The sequence below is a fragment of the Amblyomma mixtum genome, chromosome 3 (assembly GCF_055824585.1).
Source record: "Amblyomma mixtum isolate Tamu chromosome 3, ASM5582458v1, whole genome shotgun sequence".
NCBI lineage: Eukaryota > Metazoa > Arthropoda > Arachnida > Ixodida > Ixodidae > Amblyomma > Amblyomma mixtum.
The window spans coordinates 199025443-199044675 of NC_143014.1; the positions used below are offsets into that span (position 1 = coordinate 199025443).

Here is a 19233-nt window from a genome sequence, read left to right on the forward strand (position 1 = left end):
CCTGACTACTCTCAGGACATGGGCGCACGACACTTAGCGACAAAAAAATTCCAAATTACGAGAACTAATCTTGTGAAAGGAAGCAAAAGAAAAAAACAAACAAGAATAAGAGAAGACTTCGGAAGTCATTGCTAACAAAGTTAGGTTAAGTCAGATTCATCCAACGGCCTCTTCGCTTTTACCGTGCGCATTAGAGCGACATTTTCGTTTGTGCTGCAGTAACCTTTTGTTTCCCGCGCGTAGGATAGAAAAGGCGGTCGTAGGCATGCTTCGACAGGTTTTGGAGAAACGCATATGCATGTATGGGTGGCGTTAAGGATCAGAAAGCTGAATAAAAGACGGTTGCGTATGCCGTCATTCCTTGCGGCATTCTTGCGTCATCATTGGGTTTGAGGGCGCACCTGTTCATCGGCAGTATACTTGAAGTGCTCGCTGCTAAGTGCCGCCTGTTCCGTTTCAAACTTTGCGTGAGCGTCTCTGGACGCGTGATGTAGAAGGTGCAGTATAAAGCATGCTCCTGTTTATACTTCAACATCTCAGTTCACAGTCCAACCACCAGGGCAAAACCCCCTTCGTTTTTTCTGCAGCAGCCGCGTTGCGCTGGGAAAAAGAAAGGAAAAGGAACGAGAAACGTTAAGTGCATAACCCGGCATAACCGCAGCAAACGCCCGTATGCGTGCGTAGTAACCATAGATAGCAATCTTTTTTTTCTTTTGACTTTCTCCTCCCAAGTTTACGCGCCTTCCTTCGCTCTCATTCCGCAGACCTCAACGACGTCGAAAGCACTCCCGTATTGCGGGCTCACGCAGCCGTGTAATCAGGATCGCCCCGCTCTGCGGTTCCCTTCCGTAAGAGGCGTAAAACAGCAAAAGGTGGAGGCACAATAGTAGAGTTCTCCACCGAGGAAAGAAGCGCAGGGATCGAACGCAGAGCGCAGAATACACGGCGGTAAGGCCCGGTTTCATATCTCCTCGCGGACACGGGCCGGGACACGCTCGCACGCTGGAAATCCCTCGCCCATTGGTTCCAAAACGACTGGCGAGATCCCCAGGAGACAGTGGGAGTTGGGGTGGCGGCTCAGCCGCGGAAAGTGCCGTCGAATGCGCGACTTCATGCGACGACGCGGATCCAGGAGCCGCCGAAGAGAGCGGCAGCGCGGGCAACTTTCGGTGCGGCGGATGAACTCATCGGTGGCGGCGGCGGGCGTCAGCGATGTGCGTGTTCCGGGAGTCCGACTTAAGCCCCCGGTCCGGACCGACACATTACGCGCCCGTGCGCGCGCTCACACACGCCTGGACCCGTTCTCCTTATCTGCTTCTTCTTCTTCCCGGGCCGACGGAAGGCCGGAATTGTCGCAGGGCGGCAGCGGCCCACAGCTCCATCGCCTTTAGCTCTCCGGTGCGAAAGTCAATCTCCTCCGCCGTTTCCCGCCCCCCTGTGCCGTAACATTTGGTCGTCCTTTCCGCTTCGAAGGAGCGTTTGCTTACATTTGCTTTTCCTTCGGGGCCTTCCCCACACCGCCTTCTCCGGCGACGCCTCTTCACACGTTCTTACTCTCGGATTACATTTGTACGAGGCGCAAATCAGTCCGTCCGCCTCTTGGCTCCCAATCTCAGCACTGCATTACCCTGAAGCACCACTCAATAGCGCGTCTTCCCTTCCCCTTCTCCCGCCCGCTTCCTCTCTCTCAACGCTGCGCGCGAGGAAGCCGAGACGCGGAAATACTGCCCGGAAATACAGCGTTCGCTCCCCGGGCTTTCTTCGCGCTGTTGTTGTTATTGCAGTCATTCTACTTTTGTTTTCTTTTTTTTACCGCCTTTCTTTTTCTCGGCGCGCACACTTTCTGACAAAAGACGACCTCGATGCCACGTAGAGGAGTAAGAGCTGCCAGTTTCGGCGGCAGTACGAGATTTGCTACCAAAGTAGCGGACACCTATTCTCCCTTCCTTTCTCACGTTTAGGGCCCGTACTGCGGCTTCACATGCCGCGACGCTGTAAAACTACTCTCAGCATGCCTACGCCTGCCATCTGATATCGTCATTTTGTACGTTTATTTACTTTTACTTCAGTCATGAAAATCATGTAAAGAAAGTTATGTAAACAAGGGAAGTGCAAGATGACTGGTCGCATAAAAATACGAATTCCAGTGCCATAGCAGGACGTCACATGCATATTAATGACAGTATTGCTCCTCTCCGAACGGGCTGTGCGTTTGAGCTCTCTCTTCACCATCGCTACTACAGGCAGAAGGCTATCTTAATGAGGACAAACTTAGCACTACACCTTGACTTCATGCGACATTTTATTTTGTTAACTGTCGTGACAAGAACGATCCATCAATTGAATCCGGCGTCTGAGCAGTAGTAAAAAAATGTGATGCAGCAGTCGCGGAGCCTGAACATCAACAGGCCATAGAAGCCTTCCGATCAGACCCATTAAGCGGTTTGTTTCCTTTGGTTAACGACAAACTGCGTGAGTCAAACCATGCGTTCTCGTGCTTTTCGCTTCTAAATCGTGCAGCCCGAGGAAGTTTTGAACTATGCTTTTCGGTTTCTGTTTCTCTGGTAGCATTGCGAAACCATGTATAGTGGGGAAAACTGTCCATCTCTGTCTTTACATCGTCAGAGCGGCAGAAGAGTCAAGTAGCTTCCAGCCCCAAAGTGCACTGCGCATTTCTGAAAGAGAAGAAAATCGTATGCACCATATAATTTGGGCTGACGCGACTTCTCCTCACGGCATGGTTGAACCAATAAACCAACCATCCCGCTCCTTCACGATCACCCCTGTAGCTAGTTCTTAAAGAGGAACGCATTCAGCGTTCACATTCGTGGTTTTCGCTTTACGATATCTTTGTCCTGGCAGGACAGCTTCAGTGGGCCACGGTTGGCCTGCTGCTAAGAGCACCGCATTTCTTCGTAAGCGTACGCTGCCTAAATGGCCGCGTAGGTTGTAGTGTAGATTATCCATGCTATCTACGAGGGCCTGGAAGTACAGGAAGATTTAGAAGAAGGAAGAAGTAGAATCCATGGCGCTCCTTAGGTGATCCCATGAAGAAAAAGGTTAGACGAAAGGTGGGCTAGTCCGTCACGGAAACGGTTTTCTGTCCGAGCACATTGGAAGAGTACGCTATTTATACCGGCCTAACCAAGGGCATCACTGCGAGACAAAAGTAAAAACGCAAGAATTTAGATACCTCATCTTGTTTAATCAAGCCAAACGTTAAAAAGCTGATTTCGTTTACTGTTGTGATTCGTCAACGAATTAATCTACCATGATTGGTCAGCGGAACAATGGTTCATTATTGCCGACTCCTGTTTTCCTTTTTTTTTTTAGGTTGCATCGTACTATACCGGGTGTTCCACGTAAGGTGTTCAGAAATTTTTAAAAATAGACTTTTGAGTTAGAAGGACGCTTTTTTCGGCATAACATTGTCAGCGATGTAGCGCATCGGAACATAGCTAAGATGTTCTGACTAGTTGGCTGGTTAACTAATATTTCATAGTTAACTTTTATTATTACTGTTAGTCTCTTTATGTATTGATAGGCGTGTAGCCCTGGGTGAATAGTATCCATATAAGCTTTAAAATTTCGAAAACGCAGTTTCCGTCGGTGCGGTGGCCCAACAAATTTTCGCTACGTCGCGCCAAAATGCTTTCAAAAAGCATGCAGGCAAACCAACCTTTCCAGCGCACGTAACTAGTCAAAAAAGCCAAATTTTGTCGAGCCACAGCGCCAAGGCAATCTATGGCTATTGCTAACGATCGGCTACAAATATCTAATTAAAAAGTTAACCATTAAAGTTTGTTACCCAGCTTACTACTTAAAACTATTCACCGGTTTTCTGGTGTCCGCTAACACTGGTAGTATTATGCCTGAAAACCCATATTTTTAGTTTAAAAAAGAAACCTATTTTTGAGAATAACTTAGTCTTCCCTGAAACACCTGATATAGTGTTATTCAGGCGAGCCTACAAGAAGAAGGTGAGGAGGAAGAAGAAGTACTCAGCCTTTGCAGCTACTACAGGAGCTTCTGTAAGAAGATGAAGAACAAAAAATGGGGGCGGTAACTGTCGCGCAAAGTCCTCCGCCTCTCCTCGCTCGGTGGTGCTAAGTGTTGCGAAGAGTAGGAGGAGGTTACGAGAAGATGAAAGCCGCATGCAGCCGTCTTGCTTACAGCATTCGCGAATCTAACTGCATTTTTTTTTCTCTTTTTTCTGTTTTCTAGGTGGCCGCTACGTCAGCGGCCACGCTGTGCACGGTTTCTTCTCCATACGGTAAGCTAAACGAGATTCTTTGCGGTTCCCACTTGGCATCCGTGTCTGCGTGTCGGCGTACACATAAGGTCGCAGAACGAAAAGACCGACGTACAAGACTAGTCCAAAGCAGTGTTTCATTTCCTCTTGCGCCCCAGTGTTTTGACAGCTCCCTCAGATACCTTATAAAAATTTTCCTGACTTGTACATCCTTATCTACTTTACCTGTAACGTCACATTTCACTTGAACCGTTGCATGCTGTCTCTGCTTGGGAAATAATGTTCGTTCATGATACGGGATGACGTCCAAGTTGTAGCTCTGCTGCTATACTTTATAGCTACTGTAAAAAAAAAAAAAAAAAGAAATTTTTTTTTTTTTGTTCTCCATGCATGCAGCGATGGCGCACTCCCTCCAGGGACCTTGTCCCAGCTGGGATACGGACAGGCAGTAAATAAAGCGCACGCTAGCAATAACGTGGGCCCTTGGTCCAGTGCATATTTTATTCCGCCATGTTTGTTGGTGCTAAAAGGTCGTTATTATCGCCTGTACGAACACACAAGCGCATAAACCAGTCACTGCGGAACGATGAGCTATACGCTGGTCACGCCCAGGAAAACAGCGAGCTGCCCTGGCCTGGTCGTAAAAGTTCGAAAAACCTACGCCCGTTTCAACGGGGTGGGGAGGTGCCCCCCGAGAGCCGTGATGCTGTCCGAGCAGGCAAGGGTTCGGGCCGGCTCCGCGTTCTGAGTTCCGCACTATCGAGGAGTTTTGATTCCCGACTACGGGAACACCGTTGCTCGTGCGCTGTTTACGTTTATTTCAAAAATACTGTTCCTCCGTTCTGCCGTCCAAACACGCTGAAGCATGGCACACTGAATAATCATATAGTAAAGTAGGTGCTGGGTATAGGAGGCTCAAAAAATAACACGACAAATGTTACAACCGTACTGGGGATGCGTAACAGAAGCATCACTATATCCAAATAAATACTGCCGGATTATATGAGACACAGCGTGTTCGGTGATAAGGCTGCGGAAATTTTAAGGAAGTAAGTGTAAAAAAGAAAAAAAGAAGCCTTACTTATGGCTCTGCCTACGCTCAATGCAGGCTCCGTGGTGTAACTATGTCGAGGCAACTTATTCGGAGGTCCCGTTTAAAGGTCTTCGTGTTACGTCTGTGTGCTGGTTTTAGTAATAGATAATGCTACACAAATTGGCAGCATAATAATATACGATTATTATAGCTGCACTCAACTTGCAATATTCTGTGGTTATCTAGCTTCAGAGACATTTGCTATACTTGCTAATCTTCGAAACTAATTTTGTTTTACATTTACTCCCCGGCAGTTATAATGCGTATACTCTAATGAACCGTGACACTGAATGGCAAAATTTATTTCCATTGTTATGCAACTGTTTACAGCATATTCTTGACAAACTTTTTTTTTCTTTTTTTACGGTGTGAACAGGTACGTGAACGAAAAACACTCGTAAGTATTGGCTGCTTAAAGGCGCACCATTTAAGCAACAACAGGCCCATCTGTAGGGCCTCATTTCTTCCCTCACCGGTCCGCTGTTCCCTATTACCGCTATTATCCACCTACCATGGTAGGTTAGAACGCTTCAGTTTCCTTCCTTTCGGGGAAACATGAAATCGCGTCAAGAAAAATATGCGATAGTTGAGGCAGGCAATCAAAGATGAGTACAGGATGGGTGAAGGTAAGGAAGGGAGAAACGTGCAATGCGCTGGTCCTGACCACGAGAAGATTCCATCTTCTGAAAGGCTTCTGCTCCTCTGGAGCCGACACTTTGCATCGGAGAATCAATGCGAAACGGGCCCTCTCTTGTAATAGAGCTGTCTATTTTTGCCTTTTCGCTGCAATTTTAAGGCTGCAGAGTAAAATACCCACACAGAATAAAGCTACGTGTTCCAGCCAAATACCAACTGGGGGCATGAAATGGAGCGGCCAAATCAGCGCTGGACCCGTTGTGAAATTGAACTTAGCATTCAGTGGCCCCCCAAAAAAGGAAGCTTTGGCGCTTTCGCTGCTAAGTAAACTGAAAGAGTTCTATCTTATAAACTAAGTTTCTGTTTCCTTGCCAACAGATAGGCGATTTTGACGGCCAAGCGGAGGCGCCTCAATTCGTCCAATATGGCGGAGCTACAGATGACTGCTTTTGGGGTCAGCCTAGGCAGAAGCCCGCTTGTTTTGTAATTTCAGGATAAACTCCCGCTTATCCGCCAATAGGGGCAACCTCGTGTGATCCAAAGAGTCTCGTTTCACGATTGTGTGAAGGGATACACCAGAGATAAGAGGTCGCTGTCTGGTGTTTGAAACCATCCGATGTAAAAGCGGACAGCTAAATGTACGGCGCGTTTTGGATAGATTTCAAACATTTGGTATGGGCGGTGAAGATTCTTGTGCAACGGGCGAACGACGGAACTAGACGCGCAGTTTTTCGCATTAAGCATTGCAGGCAAGCAAAACCCAGCGACTGCCATGCGGCTAGCCCAAAAAACAGCCTAGAAAAGTTTCTCCGCCACTGTCGCTTGAAGTTTAACTAATAATGCTCCGGCATTTTGCCTTTTAAGGCGGAAGCCTTTAATGTCTCATCGTTGTAAGCAGCAGTTGTCCACAGAAATGTCACGCTTTTCAATTGGTCGAAACGGTCGTGACGTCACAGTGCGCGATTTTCAAACGGGGCCAATTGTACTTTGGCTAGTAACCATGCAACCAATTGAAGGGATCGTATAGTGATGCTCTAAGTAAGTGGGACTGAGCTTAGTTAATTGCTTAATTACCCAATTAGTTTAATTAACTTTCCTAGTCAGTCAGGCCATATAAATACCGTGCGAGACGAGCATGCTATCCACTTCGCCATGCCAGCTCGATGGTTTGGAATGAACAAAGGCGCGTCTAGTGAATACGGTGTCTTCGGTCACTCCCATCCTCCTCCTTCCCTTCCGGCCAGGTTTAGGTGTCCACCGAAATATGAGAGACAGATACATTTCCTTTCCTCAAAAACCAATTTACCGACGAGCGAGGCGAGGCGTAGAACAGAATGGGCGATGGCGTTCTATGGACTACCTGGTAGGGTTGCAAGACGCTGTCGCTTTCCAGTCTTAGAGGCGAAGCTTAACATCTTAACCACACAACAGTGACGACACTTTAGGTCAAAAAAGTGCCCCCCCCCCCCCTAATTTTGACGGCTGTCCATCGAAATACGTGAGAAAGTTACTGCGTAATTTACTTTCCTCAGATACAATTTTCATTTTCTTCATTACAGGCGCAGATTAGGCGCAAATCTCTTCGCGCTTGAAATGGGCCTTCAGTCTTGTGCGCTCAGCGACGTTCATCAACAAATAGCCCCTTGTATTCACACGCGCACTTCTAGTTTCTGGAAATGAACTTTACCGGGCACGGTGCCAGATAAAAAGTGCACTGTCATGGTCCTGCAAGCGTTCCACTGCAGCGTGGTTGCTGTTCTCATGTTGTCTGTGTATTGCTGGCACCAAAAGACTCGCGCAGCGGCACTTAGCGGTTCTTCATTCTTGCTATCGTGCAAACATCCATGTGACAGCCCTCGTGAGATGTATTTTTACAAAAACTCTGAGAACATCTCTGAAAGGGCCGACCAGCCGCTTACGAAACGGAGCAAAACGTGATTCCGCGCGCGCCGATCCTTCTTAGACCAGTACTGGCACCGCCGCAGCGTGACGTCGATTTCGTGGAAATCGACAAGATACATTCCATTCTCCTGTGGGCCCAGGTCGACATCCGTCTTTTAACGCTGCTTTTACTGGCCTCGCCAACAACCCTGACCACACTTGTTCCTCAAGGCTGCATCGCACTCTGCAATTCGCTGTACTGAAAACAGTGCAATGCTAAGGGGCCTATCACGCGATATCTTTGGCTTTTTTTATATATATATAATATCCTTGTACCTTTCGGCGAGACTGCATACAACTAAAAATGCAAACAAGAGTGGTGCGTGAAGTAGATTGAAGGCATTCAACAGGTCTGAATTCGCCCAGGTCTCGCATCACCCACAAAAATAAAATGAAATAAAAGGAAATTATGTATCCCCCACTACCCCATCGAGCTGTCGGACTCCTCTGGCAGGTCGAAACGCGTCCGGCGTCCAAGACGCGGGCATATTTCTTGCTTTCCTCCGTCGTTCCCGCGCAGTCGAGTGTCACTCGGGGGATAAGCAGAGCAGCCAGGTCGCCTCGCACAGAGCGCGCGCGCTGGCGGTTGGGAACGGGCCGTTCGTGGCGTGGCTTTATTTACGTCCCTCGGAGGGGATCGCCGGGGAGCGCGCCGACGTGCGCGGCGGCGATGAACGGTCAGCCGGGCGGAGGGGCCGTGGCGGAGGCCCGCCGGGTCTCAGTGGTGGGTCCTCGCTCACTCGCAGCCGCCGCGGACCAGGATGTGTGCGTGCGTGCCGGCAAACTCGCGCGTGTGCGCGCGGGCCTCCTTGATTTGTTGAGAAGAATGGCACGGGGCCGGCCCGTGTCGTGACTGCGCGGCCGCACCGTTCATGAATATCGCAGCTGATGCACGGGGACATCGGCGGCGACCGCCTAAATCATGGCAGCGGAACTTGTTAAACATTCATCGCGCCATTCTGCCACATCGCACTGCCCAGTTGAGTCGGAGCGCGTCGGTGTGCATGCTCTGCTCGGCGGAGCTCATTGCGTACAGAGAAGAGGAAGGAAAGCATCCGCAGAGGACGTTCGTGAGTTACGCAGGGCCATAAAGCCAAGTGAGGGTTGCCCAGGAAATCGTACTTTACCTGGAATGACGTTTTTTGATCTGGACATGGAAACCTATCTCTGCGCGCGGCGGCAAATAACAATCTGGCGCTCGCTCAGGTGAGCTCGTTTGTTTACACGTGGCTGGGAAGTAGGTGAGGCGAGCCCTGCGGAAACGTTTAAACTACAGGATGTGCGAGCAAGGAGGGAGCGTCACAAGCGGCTCAGCGTTACTTATTCAAGGGTACGCCGTTGCTCTAGATGTTCTCTGCGATCATCGTTGTGTACTCCGGAGAAATGCAACCCCATATTATAGAGACGAAAAATAAGCCCAGCTTGGAGCAAGCGCGACATCCACGCAACATTCGTTCATATCTCCCCCTCGCCTTCCCCCTTTCTTTTTATTATTTTGTTGGCAATGTAAAGAAAGCGTCAGTCGGGAAGTGGACACAGCCGTCACAAGGGAGGCAGGAAGTCGGTTTCTCGAGCTAATGTAGATGATTGCGGTCACTCGTGGCTTTCCGGCTTCTGACGAATCCCCGACACTGAAGCTCCCTGGCAACGGCAAGGGACATTCCGCCAGTCGTATCTTGTTTCCTGAGCAACGCGCGCTCGTGCCTGCTATGCTGTCACCTCTCTCCAAAAGCGTCTGACCTATACCGCTCACCGCAGCTGACGCTGTCGCTTGTACGAAAGCGAGGCTCTGAGCATTTACCCCGAGGACGGAGCCGACTGACCGCTTCCTTGCCTTCACCCCCACACTGCGTGCCCAAATGAAACGTCCGTTGTTAACGATGCTCAAAGACGCACCGGTAAATACCGGTGAACTGCAGCGGGTTAGAAGAGGCATTCAGTACTGAGCGAGGTTTCCTATCTCGCAGTTTTTTAACGACGCTCGCATGCGTTTGCGACCTGATTTAGTTGTTTTCTTTTGTTTGTTTTTTTTTACTCCGAAGTGCAGAAACTTGAATAAACTTCAATAAACCTACCCCTAACGGCCTTATTTTGATGATTTTATCAGTGAGAATTCCATACCCAAGTGCCATTCGTTTGAATACCTTCGCGCAGTTCCTGTTGCGACGCCCTGAGTTCTGTCGTTTTTCCTGTTTCCTTCGAAGGCTACACTGAGTGTTCGCGCTTTCATAGTTTGAAAGAAACGACTGGGTCATGCGTCATCGGCGGGCTTTGATCGTCATCGTGTGATTTATGGTAACAGTGGAACAACCCGAAAACATTCGAGGCAATTAACACGAGACACACTGACTCGGTCATCTCACGACGCACCCAAGGGCGCAGCTGAGTGGAATATGTAATTCGACCATACAGGTAACACCGCTACAGAGCGACCACCGGGCAGCGCACGCCCGGACAGCTAGTGTGAGTTTCCTCGAAGCATCCGCTGAGGTGACCCCAGCGTTGCACAAGCTCCAGGTAGCGGTATATATCTACACTAGCGAGACTGCGCTTCGTACATTATTAAAGCTATGTCGGTGCCGTCCCCTCTGGAATGGCGACGCGTCGTCGCCGCAAACGCCGAAGGCGCCTGGCCGAACCGGACGAAAGAAGAATACATGCAAAATAAATCACGGACTGGACGCCGGAGGAGGGTGAGCTGAAGAACGACCGTGTCACAGCTGGTAGATCTCTCGTCAGCCGGTCCGCGCGCTATGCGGGCTGCGCCGTCTTCGCCCTCCCGCTCGCACACACGACACACCTGGGGCAAAGAGGAAAATATGACTGGACGCGGTGGCTCCCTGAGCTTGAACTATGGCCGCGATTCGTCCTCCTTAGAGGAAGGAGCAAGGCGTCCCAGGCACCAGTCTTTTTTTCTTTTCTTCGTTTTTTTCGGTTTATTGTTTTTTTTTTCGTGTCGTCTTTTCCGCGGCTACTTTGTGTGCTTGCCCTGATGAGTGATGGCGAGGACGGGCCGCATTGGCGTTTTACCGAGACGCGCTGCACCGCTCTGTTCTAGCGCGCTGAGAAGCTTGCGGCTTTGGATTTTAGCGTGCCTTTTCCTTTCGCTGCTAGCATGACTAGGAAGGGCGATAACCTCAGCCGTTTTCTTGTGCAGTGGCGAGTCTGACACACGCTTCGCAGTTGAGAAAGGTGGTGCATTTTTCGCGCGCAGTGCTTGTTTCAGGATTTCTTTTTAACAATGATAGACCCGTTTCAGGCAACCACTGGCTTCGGAAATCTGATATTAATATCCTACCCACAGCTCGAAGCGAGACGAAGGACGTGGGTTCAATTCCAGCGGCGTTGGCTGTTTTTCTACGAAGGCAAAACGCAAAAAAGGCGCCCGTGTACTGTGAGATGCCAGGGCATGTTAAAGAATCACAATTGGTCCAAATTAATTCGGAGCCCTTCATTATGGCGTCCTAATAGTCCGTGTGCCGGTTCTACACATTAAACACCACAGTTTATATATATTTCTTTTTTTTTTTAGAAATATGAGCTATAATCATTAGTTGTGCGGGTCGCGGTCATTACTCCGTGGTTCCGAAGTCATTACTTCGCAATGATTCAACTTATATTTCGTTTAACTCCGTAAATAATTAAAGTATGGAGGAGAAATTCTGGAAGTTTCCATAGCTTTCTACTGTTTGTATGTATTAATTGAAACAGAAACCACCCCGTAATTTTTTTTTTTTTTCAGACTTCGACGCAATACTGCTGGCACGTTTTTTAACCGCGGATCACTTGAGAGAGCGTGCTTTTTGGACTCTTTTTTTTTCTCTCAACTAGTACGAAGCTAAGTATCTCCACGCAGATAAAGCCTCCCGTAAGCTACTGCAGGAAATGTCCAGCGCTCCCGCATAGAGCTGAAGCAGGAGTTACAGAAAGAGAGGCTGCCTCTGAGCTAGGCGTGAGAAAACAAGCACAGCCACTGAAGCATACGCTCGTCACACTCACAAGGGCCTTTTCTTTCCCCTTTCCGTGGCGAGGGCAAAGGAGAGAGCAAGCAGCGTATATGCCTCGCGCCAAAGACGCGTGCCACTCCACGCCGTCCGAGCGGGTGTCGTGGCAGGGGTGGTGCGGGAGGGGCAGGAAAGCGAACAAACTCAGAAGGGGGTTCTTGTCGACGAGACGACTTCTCGCTGAGAGGCTTCGCTCTCCCTGGCCCTAGCGCGAGACGTCCGGGCGCAGAGCCGCGGCAGCTGTGTTTGCTTGAGCCGCCGCTGTCCGCCGACGGCGCAGTTAAAGAGCCGGCCCTGACACCCGCCTTTGCGAACGGGTCCCCCCCGACAGCAGCGGCGGCTCGTCAGCGAGCGAGAGCAGGTCGCTCACGAATTCTCCCCCGCTCGTTGTTTTGCGCCTGCCCCCGCTGCTTTTACTTGTTGGCCCTTTCTTCATCCTAGCCACGGCCGGCGACGCTCGGCGTTGCGCTCGTGAGGAATGCCGAGGATCGACGAGCCGTCTTCCCAGCGCTCAGCACCTGTCGGCGCGTTTCAACGAGAGTGCCAGTCGTCCTCGCCGACCGAAAGCGTCGAGGCGCTCGTGACGTTGCTGCCCCGGTCATTGTGTAATGAAGAGCAAGACGTGAAGAACTTCATTGCGTCGTGCTCGTATCATGACGCACAGAAGAGAGTGTGTGTACTCTTCTGGGCAGTCTGTGGGGAATACGTTTGCCGCATCGTTTGCAGCATGCAAGCGTGGGCCAGCGAGAGTTTCTCAGGCGAAGTGGCAGAGGGGAAGAAGGATGTCTGCCCCCCCCCCCCCCCCCCTCCCCACCGCCACCCCATCCGCTCGTTCCCTTGCGTTGGCTGTAAGCATAGGGTACTGCAGTTGCCGAGTTTGCCCTCCTGGCTAGGCTCACTTGATCCAAGCAACGAATACAGTACACAAACGAACGCATGAAGCACTTTGTAGCACTTACGACCACTACTTGCTCTGCCGTCGTGTCGCTAACAACTAATTTGGAAATCTCCAACGCCATGACGTCTTTTGAGCGTATGAGCGATGCTCCTTTGTTTTGGATGTGTTTTTTTTTTTTTTCGTTGGACAAACGTCCGTCACCTCTGGTTATACTCACGGGTCGACTGTCGATGTCAAGCTCGTGCTGCGTATTGATCCTATTCCAAAATGGAAAAGAAACTAGTGGTCAATTTCATCGCATACTAAAATACCGCATTTGAAGATTACAGCGTTTTATTCTTCAAGAAAAATTGTCCCGGTCTCCATCAACTTCTCCTTCGCTTTCCTCTTACACCGTGGACGGTCTCACATGCACAACCACGCACGCACGCACACACACAAAAAAAGAGACGTAACGTGAAAGAAAACAACGGTTTCACTGCCTCGGCTTCCGCCCACGGGCTGTGATAACTTGTCTCCTCGAGCAACAGGTTAACGAGAAAATTTAGATTGGAAATCATTCGCGCTTTCGCCAGATGTTATTAACAAAGGAACATCGATATTTTTCCCCCAGGTCATACGCACAGAAAGGCGAACTCTGCCGAAGGAAGGAACTCAAAAACGAAATGAGTTGTTCCCACGTTCGCACGAAGATTAAGCCCGACAAAAGCGCTGCGCCGTGAGACGTCAGAAAAACGCGTCGCATCGGTGACTGCGTGCGGCCGCGGTGGCCCCGGCGGCGGCTGGGCCAAAGGCGCCTCGGCTCCTCGCACGGCTTTTGGAATCCTGAGAGGCGCGCTGCTCGCGGCCGACCCGCGGTTCAGGAACAGGCGGCGGCGCATTTGATGCCGGCGCTGCGGCTCGCTTTCCATTCAGGGCCCAAAGAGCGTGCCGCCTTTTACGCCACGTACCACGCGTCGTCCTGCTCGCCGTTCTCCGTCGGCGACGAGGCTGCCTTCTCCGTCTGCGGGACTGTCCCTTCAGCAGCTGCCCCTTGTGAACACTGACGTAGCTTCGGAGAACGCTATATTCAGGACGCATTCAATTCAGTAGCCAAGGTGAGGCTGATAAGTACGAGGTGTTCGTGTCGTTACGTGTAGGTACTATGCGAAAGGTTCATGACCGAGGACAAAGCCATGGAAAGAGCACTGGGAAGACAAGCAACCTGGGAAGCCAGCGTGTAACGCGTAGGCTAGCAGTCATATTTGTGGATGCATCCTCGCAACGTGTTTATTTTAAACAGGCGGTGTGCAACTGTCCTCGTGAGATCAGAAGGAGGGTGAAAAAATTGCACGCTGAAAAAAAAAAAAAGAAATGCTGGCCGTACATAGTTTCTCCTTTCTGATGAGGGAAAAAGGGACGGGAAGAAAGTCGTCCTTCTCATGCGAACGCATGCAGTTTTACGTGAAAACTTAATAAGAAACTAAATGGTGAAGGCATTCACTAGATAAATACTTGCTCTTAGCTAGTCGTATATGAAATTGTGCAACGATTTTGCAGAAGAAGAGTTAAAAGGATCAGATGGAGGGGTCTGCGGTGATGAAATGAATTTCATGCGTCAATTCCTGCACCAAGGAGACCCTGCGGCTACTGTGTCGCCGACAACGATTCCATTCCAGACGAGGACCGGTCCTTTACCGATCAATATCAAAGGCTGGCTTGGCCCGCGGCTAAATAGCGGAAGGCTATGTCTCGGAACATACGACACTGCGGCCAATGTTCGAATTACGTCGCAGATCCGGACGATAGGATAGGGCTGTTGGGCGGTCTCAACTGCATTCAGGTGCAGCGGCCACCCACCAGACAGTGTCGACCTCCGAATTCAGCACCCCCCCCCCCCCCCCCCCCCCCACCTCAACCTTCGCCTTCCTGCGGGTTTTGTACTCGGCCACATCACGCCAGATAAAAGACGCCGAACGCTAAGGAAACGCGTGCCTGCGTCGACGCTCGGGGACATATGGGGGCGGAGGGAATAGAAAACCCAAAGGAAGAAAAAATAACGTCCCAAGAAGGAGGGGGGCCCACTGTGTGGTGCAGCGCGCGTACACTGCACGCCCCGCGTAGCGCGAAGCGGCACGCGCCCAAGAGACAAGAGGAAGGTGGCGCACGCATATGATAACGGGAAGAAAACGAGAGCGATCCGAAGGGAAGAAAAGAAGCTCGCACGATGCCCGCTGGAAGTGACACTTTAATTAAAAGTTGAAATATCAGGCTGGCACGGAAAGAAAAAGAGTGGCAAACAAAGAGAGAATAAAAAATAGTGGGCCGTGTGCATGTATGTATATACATCTATATATATAGATATATATACAGGCCTGCGAAAGGGGGACAGCACGTGCGATGCCTCGGGGGCCTACGCGTCGCGGGCCCGACCCGGCGCGGATTTGTAGCGGCTCTGTCAGGACCATTCTGCGGGACCCCGCTCAGTTGGTCGCGCATATGCGCCGCCTTCGATGCGGCTTTTTCATTCTTGTTTTATATTGCGAAAGTTCCTGTCCTGCGGTGCCTAATGCTGGGGACCCTCTGATTCTTCACCGTCTTCTCTTTGCTGGTATACCTCTTCCCTCTTATGTACCTCTCGGAATATTGTCGTTTTTCTTTTGACCGGCTCTTTTTCTTCCCGACGTCACAGTGGAGCCGGCGCCCACTCGTTCTTCGCGTTGCTTGAGTGCACCTTCGTTATTTTTCTTGGATCCCATTCATGCGTGCACCTGAAAGCCCGGCGAAGCGTAACGTTGCGCGAGCAGCCTCGCGCTCAGTTCTGCACCGTGAAAGGCGCACTGCTATCCCCCCCCCCCCCCCCCCCCCCCTACTGGCTGCCCCACACTTCCTTCTTATGTGCGCGAGCTCCCTGTTGCCGGGCAGCCTCTTGGGCTCAGATTAAATGATCGTGAACGTAGAGAAACAATGAACATGCTTTGTTTTCTCCTTGCATGGTGCTGGACAGGCGAGAGCATGTACCAGTGTGCTCATTTACATAACAGGAGAGAGCGGGTAACACATGGTCCCGGAACGGATGCGCTTTTTCCCTCACAAATCTTCACTAGTAACGATTCGAGCACCTGGCAGCGCGGCAAATGACTAATTCTAGCCCCCTGTAGACCCGTGCATCTTCTTCTATACGCGCTATGTGCCTTGTGCGGGACGCCCTCCTTCGTTACGTGGCAAGATGCGACCATAAGAACCTTTTGGCGAGCACTAAGGGCATAAGTGAGCAGAAACTGTGCGGTCAAGTCAAACTGCGTTGATGCGGTGCCCATGCTCAAAAGACCCCCATCACAAAAGCGGCCGCCGGCAGATTTGACGGCCTTCCTTTGGGCAGCGCTGCTGGCACCGTCTCGACATATACTGAATAGTGCACGACCTACTGTATATTGGAATAGTGTGCACTCGTGTAGCAACGCGATGTCGTGTTTCAACATCTGCGGGTGACTGCAGTAGTCGTTTCATAACGGCACTGACTTTTTCAGGGCGCCCACACTGTTTTAGCCTCTCCCTCACAGTACGCCTCCACTATGGTCTCCCTAAATGCCATCGAAGTGTTTGTATTTTCTTCTACTTTATAACGCCCTAGTGCGCCTAGAACGTTCTGTCGTCTCCTTTTTTAGGTTCCGCTCGCAGCAATATCACCTGCGTGCACACAAATGAACCCCAAGAACTCTGTTGAGAGGAAAAGATCTAAAGTGGCGTTTCTGCTTACTTGCTGCCGCTAAAAAGCATGGGAAGCCCCGTGTAATGCTACACTAAGAACATTAAAATGAGGGCAAAAAAGTTCGAAGAATCGTTTGGCAACGGAGTTAGAAAACTCCACTCTTAAACCGAGCTCTTAGCGGTAAGAAGGGCCGAGAGCGAGTAAGAATGGTTTTATCTCTCGCCTGTTTTTTTTTTTTTTTTGCATCCTTGCTTGCTCGTTGTCGCAACACGCATGATTCTGTGTGAAACAGTAACACGTGGTGCTGTGGCGAGACTACTCAAAGGGAAGTGCGTAGCATCTCTAAAAAGCTGTGAGAATTGTTTTGTTCTTGGCTTTGCAGGTTTAGCCTAACCTTGAAAACGACGCGTTTGTTTGTAAAAGCACCAACTTCGGGATCTTTGGTGGGCGCGATAGGTGTGTTGCAAACGCGAACGCCCAGACGCGACGAAAAGGAGACCGGAACCTGCAAACTACTTCCAAAGGTTTCCAGAAACCTACTGGATGCGTCAAAACCGACGTAAAAGAGCCAAGTGCGTTGAGCTGCAGCGTCTTAAGAAATCATTTTCGACGCCAGTGAAACGTTTTCATAATATAATGGTCTCGGAACAGTGCGCAAAAATGCTGGTGATAGAGCCGCTTTTAGTTTTTTTTTTTTTGCTTTAAACTGCATCGGCAACAGAAAATTAAAACAATAAGAAAGAAATGGTGCCGCCAGAACATTGAATCCTAAGTTTACGAAGAAGCCCTAGGAGCCTGAGCACCACCTGAGGCCATTACCTGAGCGGTGCGTTTAATTAAGGAAGCAATGCCAGCGCCCAAAGGTGATTGACCCAGGATACTAGGATCGACAGTACGCGATAGCGCCATTATTTTTTAGAAGTTTTACATCTGCCGTTAATTCCGTAACCTGCCTTATTAAAAGCGGGTCATTCATCCAAGCATCGTGAACGTGGTGGGCGCTGCTTTATTCTCGCTTTTATGTTTTTCCGTGCACCTTTTCCTCTTTACCTCTTCCCTAATGCGTGGCCCTGTTTTTACTAAAGATCGATCCAGTGTATGTGCTACTGCAGCAAGAACGCTTCCCATAGTATTGAATCTAAAAACAAGTTTCCAGTGGGCACACATATTGCGAAGGTCCTTCACTAGCGGCTGCCCATTTTTCTCCATCCCTTCTTACGACGCGGAAGGAAAGCGAGTTCTGGAAACACATGCGCACATATGAAAGCTTCGAAATGAGCTGTTCGTTATCTGAAGCAAAAGGGAGAGTTGAGCTAGTTATTTTCTACGGTATTTTTCACCTGTAGCCCTGAAACTAGAAGACAGTTGTCAGGTCGCGCTTCTGGTTTGTGGTTTGGTTTATTGGGGTTTAACGTCCCAAAGCGACTCAGGTTGTGGGGGACGCCGTAGTGGAGGGCTCCGGAAATTTCGACCACTTAGGGTTCTTTAACGTGCTCTGACATCGCACAGTACACGGGGCTCTAGAATTTCGCCTCCATCGAAATTCGACCGCGCCCCTATCGCGTATGTACGTAGAGGACTTGGTGGATCGTCGGCGAATAGACGCTTGTACGTGCGTTTGGAAAGCGAAATGCGCCATGTTACAATAACAACAACAGACATACTTTTCGGTAAACAAAGCCTGTTCTAAGCGCAGCACCCCGTGACGTACTCTGTCGTCGTGCTTGTCTTAGAAGTTCGTTGATTCTCAGCGTCGCTTAGCATTTGCGCTTTCCATTCCGCCAAACACTGCATTAATCGGTAGACTTTCCGCACTGGAAGTTCTTCAACTGAATGAAGGCCGGCTCCTTTTAGGGCGTCGTTGTAAACTCTGCCGCTTGTTTGTCACTGACTTTTTTCTTTATTAATAAGCATTGCATGGCTTACAGAGGCAACGACACCCGACGTCCAGAAAAAGTGGCGTCCCGAAGCCCACGTGACGAGACAAAGAAAAATAGTATTCCTTGCGAGGGTGTTGGGAATTGAACCAAATATTTTCAGATTGCGATGTGGCCATGCAACCCACAGATCACGAAACCGCGTTGTTTAACTTAGTTGAACCTAGTATATATGCGTTGCCTTACGACTGTGTGCTGGTGTGTGCGTGCCTCATCGCAAAGGAGTGGCAAAAACAAAAAACACATAAAAAGCAATGCTTTCGCATTCAAAGAACGTAAGTAGTCTTAAGTGCCGTCCGCAATTTTTCTTTCTCGCTGGCACCGCATTGCCCTAGTGCGACATACGCGTCCTTTCTGAAAAATACTCTGGCACAGTTAGTATGCCATTTTATTTCTCACGTGGGTCAAATTTGCTCTGTTCCACGCGTAGGGCCATGGTAATGACTTGATTTGATTTAGAACGGCAAAAACAAAATAAAAATGAGGTGCCAGCCGTCAAAAGTGGCACACTCATGTCGGGCACATGAGCGGAAGCTTGAGAAAATAATACAGAAAGAGCTTGAGGGCAGGCAAAGCGAAGGGAAAAGCCAGGAAGTGAAGGAGAGAGTACAGTAGAGGGAGGCAAAAGCTATTAAGAGCCTAAATTTAAACACACACACACACACACACACACACACACACACACACACACACACACACACACACACACACACACACACACACACGCACACACACACACACACACACACACACACACACACACACACACACACACACACAC

At 49.9% G+C, this 19233-nt stretch overlaps 1 protein-coding gene across 5 annotated transcripts in view; it reads left to right on the forward strand.

Moving 5' to 3' along the window:
* Ddr (discoidin domain-containing receptor 2) overlaps positions 1 to 19233 on the forward strand; it is a 608941-nt gene that overhangs the window by 312782 nt on the left and 276926 nt on the right. For 3 of the 5 annotated variants that reach the window (XM_089582432.1, XM_089582436.1, XM_089582437.1), the window contains exon 5: positions 4225 to 4273. The exons of 1 other annotated variant lie outside the window; for it this stretch is intronic. The gene's annotated coding sequence lies outside the window, so the exon portion shown is untranslated. Of the gene's footprint in view, positions 1 to 4224; positions 4274 to 5721; positions 5743 to 19233 lie in introns of all 5 variants that reach the window. One more of the 5 variants, XM_089582433.1, reaches the window with a different exon arrangement.